Source organism: Pseudophryne corroboree, chromosome 6 (assembly GCF_028390025.1).
Source record: "Pseudophryne corroboree isolate aPseCor3 chromosome 6, aPseCor3.hap2, whole genome shotgun sequence".
Lineage (NCBI taxonomy): Eukaryota > Metazoa > Chordata > Amphibia > Anura > Myobatrachidae > Pseudophryne > Pseudophryne corroboree.
In genome coordinates, this window is record NC_086449.1 from 613,041,988 (window position 1) to 613,050,732 (window position 8,745).

Genomic DNA, 8,745 nt, shown 5'->3' on the forward strand with positions numbered 1-8,745 from the left:
CAGTAGGCCTTTTTATTCTCTGCATGCTGGTACTTGTGGTTCTCCAAGTACCAGCATGCGAGGGAGGCTTGCTGGGACTTGTAGTTCCACAACAAAAGACAATATTCTTTTTGTACACATTTTTTGGCTATCAGCCTGCCACCCACCGCACAGGGGTGCTGGAGACAGCCTCAGGGTTAACGGCTGGCCCTTGGGTACCTGGAGGGGGGACCCCTTTATTTAAGGGATCCCCACTCCCACAGGGAACCCTGGCCAGGGATGACTAGTTGGAGTTTGTGATGCTGCGGCCGCAGGGACCTGTATAAAAGTGTCCCCCGGCTCTGGCCTCACCTCCCTGGCTAGTGGAGCCCGGTGCTGGTTTAAAAATACAGGGGACCCCTACTTCTTTTGTCCCCCGTATTTTCGGAACCAGGACCGGTCCATGAGCCCGGTGCTGGTTGCTTATATACGGGGGAACCCTAGGGAATTCCCCCGCCCCCCTCCCCCCTGTATTATTGCAACCAGGACTGGCTCAAAGAGCCCGGGGCTGGTTATGCATTTGGCCAGTCCCTGCACATCATTTTTTTTTTTTTTTTTACTTTTAACACTTTAACCTTTTCACACAGAAGCATGCACGGATCTTACTGAACTGTGCATACTTCTGACTAAGTAATAAAACATGACCCAAAAATTGTGAATAACAAGACCCAAAAACATGACCCAAAACATTACCCAAAAAAGACACTTAAAAAAATTTCACCCTATTACATCTAGGCCGTGGATTGGCACATTTGCAATTTTCGCCAGTATCCCCACCACCTCCGTCACAAGAACACTCAGCACCCATCCCCCCCTAAATCCACCATTCCCCACCTAAAAACGCTATAGAGCGTTTTTTGTGAACACTGCCAATAACACAATATAACCACATTACATTTTTCAAAAACATGCCACACAATTTTTTTTTCAGAAACCTTTATAAAAAAAAAAAGGAAATATGTAAAAATCAATGCCAATTCTGGTCAGGAATCATACAGTGTACCATGAGAGCGAGTGCCTTTTTACAGGGACTATGCCAACAGAACAGGAATCGGGCATATCCCAGTACAGTAGAGGCAAACCCAGTGCGAACAAATTTCAACAAACAGCAAATTTCCAAACAGTCTTGAAGGAACACGAGAAGTGCAGTGATCACAACGATCAGTAGTCCGGGACAGTGAGGTCACAAAACCGACGTTGCAGTATTAATGACCTCAATAAAGTTCACTTGGAGCAAGAGCATAGGATAAGGTCACCAGCAGATTTTTCCGACAGAACTAAAAAAAAGGGTACAAAAAAACAAATCATTAATTAAAATATCATGGGTCGCCCAGCACAGAGGACTGTGTACTCGGCATGTCTATGCCACTGGATGAGGTGCTAGATTGTGGGGAGGGGCCAGGCTGTGTGGCTCCCGCCGGAAAAATAGGCATTTGCTGAGAAGGGTTTACCGGCGCATGCTCCATGGGGGGGGGGTGGTATGAGAAGGTGGAAGGGGGCAAATTTGGGAGATGCCAATGTCAGCTGGCACTATCTCACATACCGGCACCAGTGTTTGGCGCCTGGCACGTGAGGTAGCCTCATAAACTAACCGTCTGTGGATAATCTTTTGATCCTTGGTCATCAACCGCATCTCCGCTGCAATAAAATGCGGAACTGTTGATCCACGTCCGGGGGCCTATGCAGATAGGGGGCAGAAGTGGTCCTTCTCGCCATGCGGCTTGTTCTTGCTCTGGGGTAAGTTCCTGCAATATAAGACAAAAAAAATTAGGTCTATGTAAAAATGTGTGGGTGGCATACAAAACAAATGTGTGTGTACTTACCAGATCCAGACTATCCTGGGCCTCCTCTTCTACAAGAACTGGAGATCTCTGGATCCAGAGTGTCCCGTGACCTTACCCACAACTATTGCTCCAAAATGAACTTCAATTGGTCATAGTACCACAGCGTCGGCTTATAGACCTCATCTGTCCTGGCTCCGGATTGCTGCGATTCCTGCACCTTTTTGTGTTCCTTTACAAAGACTGTTTGGAAATTTGCTATTTTCTTCACCCAAGGCACATCGGCAACATAGTTTCTGCCTCTACTGTACTGGATGAGCTGTTGATATGCCCGATTTCTCTTTGTTCTGTTGGCATAGTCCGGACTTCTGACATGCCGCAGGCACTCGTTTTCATGGTAGAGATCGATGAACCCTGACCAGAATTGATGGTGCTCATCAGTTGTCATTTCTAGTGTGAAAAAAAAAACTAACACAATTAACCTACAAAATAAAACTGTCACATACAAAATGCCTAAAAATACTATTAATTATTAGGGATGAGCGGGTTCGGTTTTCTGAGAACCGAACCCTACCGGACTTTACCATTCGAACCCGGATCCGAGCCAGGCTCGGGTTTTCCCGCCTGACTAGGAAACCAGAACGAGGCAAAAAGTCATCATCCCGCTGTCGGATTCTCATCAGTCATTCCAGTGACCAGGCAGTCACAGTGTTATACGCTGCTGTTATATGTCATAGTAATATAGTAACATAGTAACATAGTAACATAGTATCTGAGGTTGAAAAAAGACATTTGTCCATCGAGTTCAACCTATTTGTGATCTCCTATGCATGATGATTTGTCTAAAATTTTTGACTGATGCTGATGTCAGCCATTGCATTTTATCCCTTTTTGTAGTAACTATAATGCGTGACTATGCACCATAACCCTGGATATCCTTATCCATTAGGAATTTATCTAACCCATTCTTAAAGGTGTTGACAGATTCCACCATTACAACTCCCTAAGGCAGGGAATTCCAAACACGTATTGTCCTTACCGTGAAAAAGCCTTTACGACGTATTGTGCGGAATCTCCTCTCCTCTAACCTGAGCGAGTGTCCACGAGTCCTATGTGTTGATCTGGCCAAAAACAGGTCCCGCACAAGCTCTGTATATTGTCCCCTTATATATTTGTAGATGTTGATCATGGGGGTCATTCCGAGTTGTTCGCTCGGTATTTGTTTCTCGCAACGGTGCGATTAGTCGCTAATGCGCATGCGCAATGTCCGCAGTGCGACTGCGCCAAGTAAATTTGCTATGCAGTTAGGAATTTTACTCACGGCATTACGAGGTTTTTTCTTCGTTCTGGTGTTCGGAGTGTGATTGACAGGAAGTGGGTGTTTCTGGGCGGAAACAGGCCGTTTTATGGGAGTGTGTACGAAAAAACGCTACCGTTTCCGGGAAAAACGCGGGAGTGGCTGGAGAAACGGGGGAGTGTCTGGGCAAACGCTGGGTGTGTTTGTGACGTCAAACCAGGAACGACAAGCACTGAACTGATCGCAGATGCCGAGTAAGTTTGAAACTACTCAGAAACTGCTAAGAAGTGTCTTTTCGCAATTCTGCTAATCTTTCGTTCGCAATTTTGATATGCTAAGATTCACTCCCAGTAGGCGGCGGCTTAGCGTGTGCAAAGCTGCTAAAAGCAGCTTGCGAGCGAACAACTCGGAATGACTCCCCATATCCCCTCTTAGTCTCCTCTTTTCCAATGTAAACATGCCTAGTCTTTCAAGCCTTTCCTTGTATTCCATCGTCTCCATGCCCTTAATTAGTTTAGTCACCCTCCTCTGAACCTTTTCTAGCTCCAGGATATCCTTTTTGTAGTACGGTGCCCAGAATTGTACACAGTATTCAAGGTGCGGCCTCACTAGTGATTTATATAATGGGAGTAAATAACACCCCCGTCCCTTGCATCAATTCCCCGTTTTATGCATGCTAGTATCTTATTAGCCTTTTTGCTGCCATCCTACTTTGGGAACTGCTGCTTAGTTTGCTATCAATGAGAACACCTAGGTCTTTTTCCAGTACAGTATCCCCTAATGTTACCCCATTCAGTTTGTAAGTGTTATTTTTTTTTTCTTGCTACCACAGTGCATTACCTTACACTTAATTTAACTAAGTCGTTCTGAACAGACTCAGGATCCTCCTCTGTATTTATAGCCTTACACAATTTGGTATCATCTGCAAAAATAGACACCATTCTCTCTAGACCTTCTGTTAGGTTGTTAATAAAAATGTTGAACAATAGCGGTCCTAATACCGAGCCTTGTGGCACACCACTTAACACTTCAGTCCAATTTGAAAGAGATCCATTAACCACAACTCACTGCTCTCTGTTATCTAACCAATTCTTGACTCAAGTGCATACATTGCTTCCTAGCCCTATTTCTTGTAGCTTATAGATAAGTCGCATGTGTGGTACTGTGTCGAAAGCTTTGGCAAAGTCTAAAAATATTACATCCACATTTTTACCCAGATCGAGGTTTGCACTTACTGTTTTGAAAAAACCAAGTAAGTTGGTTTGACAGGATCTGTCCTTCACGAATCCATGTTGATGCCTTTTAATGATTTTATTGGCTTCAAGGAACTTCTGAATACTATCCCTTAGAATACCTTCCAGTACTTTCCCCACAATAGATGTAAGACTAACTGGTCTATAGTTACCCGGTTCAGCTTTACTTCCCTTTTTGAATATAGGCACTACTTCCGCTTTACGCCAGTCTTTGGGAACCATACCTGATATAACTGAATCCTTAAAGATCAAAAATAGCGGTTTTGCCAGTTCAGAGTGAAGCTCCATTAGAACCCTTGGGTGAATTCCATCAGGACCCGGTGACTTATTAATCTTTAAATGTTTTAATCAGTCACAGACTACCTCCTCACTTAAGTAAGTACCTATCAGTGGGATATTCTCATTATTGAGATTTGTGTCAGTCCCTGAATTGGGTCCTCTCTAGTAAATACTGTTGAAAAAAAATTCATTAAGTATGTCTGCTGTCATTATCATTTTTGATTAAGACTCCCGACTTGTCTTTTACAGAGCCAATACTCTCTTTCTTTAATCTCTTGCTATTAATGTATTTAAAGAATTTTTGGGGATTTGATTTGCTTTCCTTTGCTACTCGTTTTTCTGTTTCCACTTTAGCTGCTCTTATTTCTTTTTTGCATATTTTGTTACAGTCTTTATAGTGCTGAAATAATTCTGCATTCCCATCAGATTTGTATTTTTTAAATGCTCGCCTTTTCTTGCCGATAAGTTCCTTTATTTTTTTATTAAGCCACATCGGCTTATTATTATTAACTGCTACAGTATAATAATAACAACAAGTCCCTTACAGTGTTGCTGTGTTGTCCTGCATCAGAACAGTGGTAGTGTCCTGTGCATCAGCCATCAGTCATTCCAGTGACCAGGCAGTCACTGTGTTATACGCTGCTGCTATATGTCCACTGCTACAGTATAATAATAATAGTAATAATAATAATAATAATAATAATAATAATAATAACAAGTCCCTTACAGTGTTGCTGTGATGTCCTGCATCAGACCAGTGGTAGTGTCCTGTGCATCAGCCATCAGTCATTCCAGTGACCAGGCAGTCACAGTGTTATACGCAGCTGCTATATGTCCACTGCTACAGTATAATAATAATAATTATAACAACAACAACAAGTCCCTTACAGTGTTGCTGTGTTTTCCTGCATTAGACCAGTGGTAGTGTCATCAGCCATCAGTCATTCCTGTGCCGCATATTGTGTATAACTCCAGAAAAATAATGGAGAACAAAAATTTGGAGGATAAAATAGGGATAGATCAAGAAGCACTTCCTCCTAGTGCTGAAGCTGCTGCTACTAGCCATGACACAGACGATGAAATGCCATCGTCGTCTGCCAAGGCCGATGCCCAATGTGATTGTAGAGGGCATGTAAAATCCAAAAAGCCAATGGTCTGAGGAGAAACGTAAACTTGCCAATATGCCATTTACGACACGGAGTGGCAAGGAATGGCTAAGGCCCTGGCCTATGTTCATGACTAGTGGTTCAGCTTCACATGACGATGGAAGCCCTTAACCTCCATTTTGCCATTGAATTCCAGTGACTTGGACATATAATTCCAGTGATTTTGCAGTATAAATCCAGTGATTTTGCAGTATAATTCCAGTGATTTCTGTGATTTTAGCCATTTTTATGTTTTTTTCAAAAATCATCCAGATCCAAAACCAAAACATGAAAGGGTGGTTTTGGCAAAACCAAGCTAAAACCAAAAACACGAAAGTGGAATTTGATCCAAAACACAAAACACAAAAAGTGCCAGCCGCACATCTCTAGTTTTAACAAGCTCCATCTCAACCTCCCTTGCCCCCCAAATTTCACTTTGCTTCAGATGCACATTCAGCCAACATTCTCCATGCTGGTCACAGATGCTATGGCATATCAGACAATTCATGCGACTTCAGAATCTAATTTGATGACATCATTATTGGGCATGCAGTTGATCTTGTTATCTTCCAGTGGCACTTACAGGTCCTAGAATTTTAGCACTGAAATATTTAAGCCTTCAGTACTTTCTTTGCAGTAAGTCAGGGTAAAGCTGCACCAAAGGTGACAAGGGGGTTTATTCAGGTTTCTTAAGGTGGGTACACACTAACAGATATATCTGCAGATCAATTGATCTGCAGATATATCTATGGACGGATCGAGCAGTGTGTTCAGCATACACACTGCTCGATCCGTCGGGGACTAACGTCATGAACTGGGCGGGCGTGTACACACGCCCGCCCAGTTCACCTGTCAATCACCGCCGGCCGCCGCAGCATGTGTACGGGCGGTCGGCCGACCGCCCCGTACACACACAGCGACGCGCCAATATATCGGTAGATATATTGGCCGTCGGCTGTGCTGCGCGGCCGACGCGATACGTCTGTGAACGACGGAGTTCACAGACGTATCGGCCGTACACACTGGCCGACGGTCCCGCGATATAAATCGGCCGTTCAGGAGAATGGCCGATATATCGACCAGTGTGTACGGGCCTTTAGCAGTCCGCAAAAAGTAAGCAATTGGGAAAAACCATGTTGCACTGCAGGTGGGACAGATACAACATTTGCAGAGAGAGTTAGATTTGGGTGGGTTATTTTGTTTCTGTGCAGGGTAAATACTACCTGCTTTATTTTTACACTGCAACTTAGATTTCAGTTTGAACACACCCCACCCAAATCTAAATCTTTCTGCACATGTTACATCTGCCCCACCTGCAGTGCAACATGGTTTTTGCCCAACTACTATCTTTTTTGACTTTCTAGCTAACCTGAATAAGTCCCAATTACCGCTTTTTTATCTTAATTTTATTATTGCTATAAGAAATTAAATAATGCCTGAATGGATCCTTTAAGCAGGGACGTGCAGTCAGGGGAGGCAGTGCCTCCCCTGTCATTAATGATTAAAATAATACAATATACTTTAGCCTTTGTATTATTTTCATCATTTATACCATGTGTTTGGAGGCACAGCTTTCGGTGCCTCCCGCTGCCTTTGTAAAGGGACAGGAAAAAGGGGGCGGGGCCAAGCATTAGGCAGCAGAATCCCATTAAAAAAAAAGCGCTTGAAGCGGCACCTAAAAAAGTGCCTCTGTGACAGGGGCGTGCTGTCAGCCCATATGAAAGCACACCCCTGTCACAGAGACTGATGTGATTGGCCAGTGTAGGATTCCGGGGGCGGGGGTGGACACCAGGGTAATGCCCACCCAGTGGCGTAGGTGCAGGGGATGCGACTGCTACGGGGCCCAAGATGTCTGCATGGCCCTCCGCTCCCCTGCACCCAATCACGCTGGCAGGAGGAGAAATGGATGTCCCAGCAGGGGAGCAGCGCAGCAGCCGATTGCTGCAGGGGTGAGTCCCGATCTCACCTCTCTTGGTGGGGCGTGCATTACATTGCTGGGGCCGGGCACCGCAGTGCAGATGGCTGCTATCTGCGTGTGCAGCCTGGTGCGGGGTGTGAGAGGGTGCTGGCCGCTGCTGCTGGGAATGGGAGCCGTTACCGCGGTGCGTGTGCAGCCTGGTGTGGGGTGTGAGAGGGTGCCGGCTGCGGCTGCTGGGAATGGGAGCCGTAACCGCGGTGCGTGTGCAGCCTGGTGCAGGGTGCGAGGGGATGCCAGCTGTGGCTGCTTGGAACCGCGGAGATGGATACGTGTGCAGCCTAGTGTCGGTCGTGAGGGGGTTGGCGGCTGCCGATGCGTGTGTGAGCAGTGCAATAGGGAGGGGATGCTGGATGCCACTGTATATTTTTTTTTGGGGGGGGGGGCGGCTCTGTTGTATTCTCCCTATGCTTGCTGTGCCCTCCAGTCCTCCCCCTCATGTATGTGTATATATCAGGGACACTGGTATATATTATGTCCATGTATGGGTGTTGCTGAGGCAAGACGACAGCACTGCAGCATGTAATAGAGAAAATGTATTGCTTCAACGTTTTGGGGTCTCAGTTGACAGTGTAACGGAGACGCCAAAACGTTGAAGGAATAAATTGCTCAATATTACATACTGCAGTGTTGTGCTGTGTGGTTTTGCCTCAGCAACACCCATACCTGGACTCTGTTTAACTCTGCAAGGGCACACAGCCTACTTTAACTATACCAAACCATTGGAAGTACAGTATATATATATTTATATATTTAAACAATCCATGAATGGTAGGCACTCCAAGTCACTGAACACACAGGCTTATCGCCTGTTATCCTGTCACCCTCTCCCCAGCGTCACCCTCTCTCTGTCACACACTGCTGTCACCCTCTCCCTGTCACCCAATGCTGTCCGTGTCACCCTCTCTCTGTCACCCACTGCTGTCACCCTCTCCCCGGCGTCAACCTCTCCCTGTCACCCAATGCTGTCAGTGTCACCCTCTCCGTCACCCAATGC

General features: G+C 45.5%; 1 long non-coding RNA gene across 1 annotated transcript; it reads right to left on the reverse strand.

Annotated features, from left to right (window-relative positions):
* Positions 1-997: 997 nt before the first annotated feature.
* On the reverse strand, positions 998-2,243 carry LOC134935509 (uncharacterized). The gene is made up of 3 exons (XR_010180203.1): positions 1,842-2,243; positions 1,611-1,763; positions 998-1,295 (listed from the first exon to the last, which is right to left on the reverse strand). It is a non-coding gene; the product is annotated as an uncharacterized LOC134935509 (long non-coding RNA).
* Between the last annotated feature and the right edge of the window lie 6,502 nt (positions 2,244-8,745).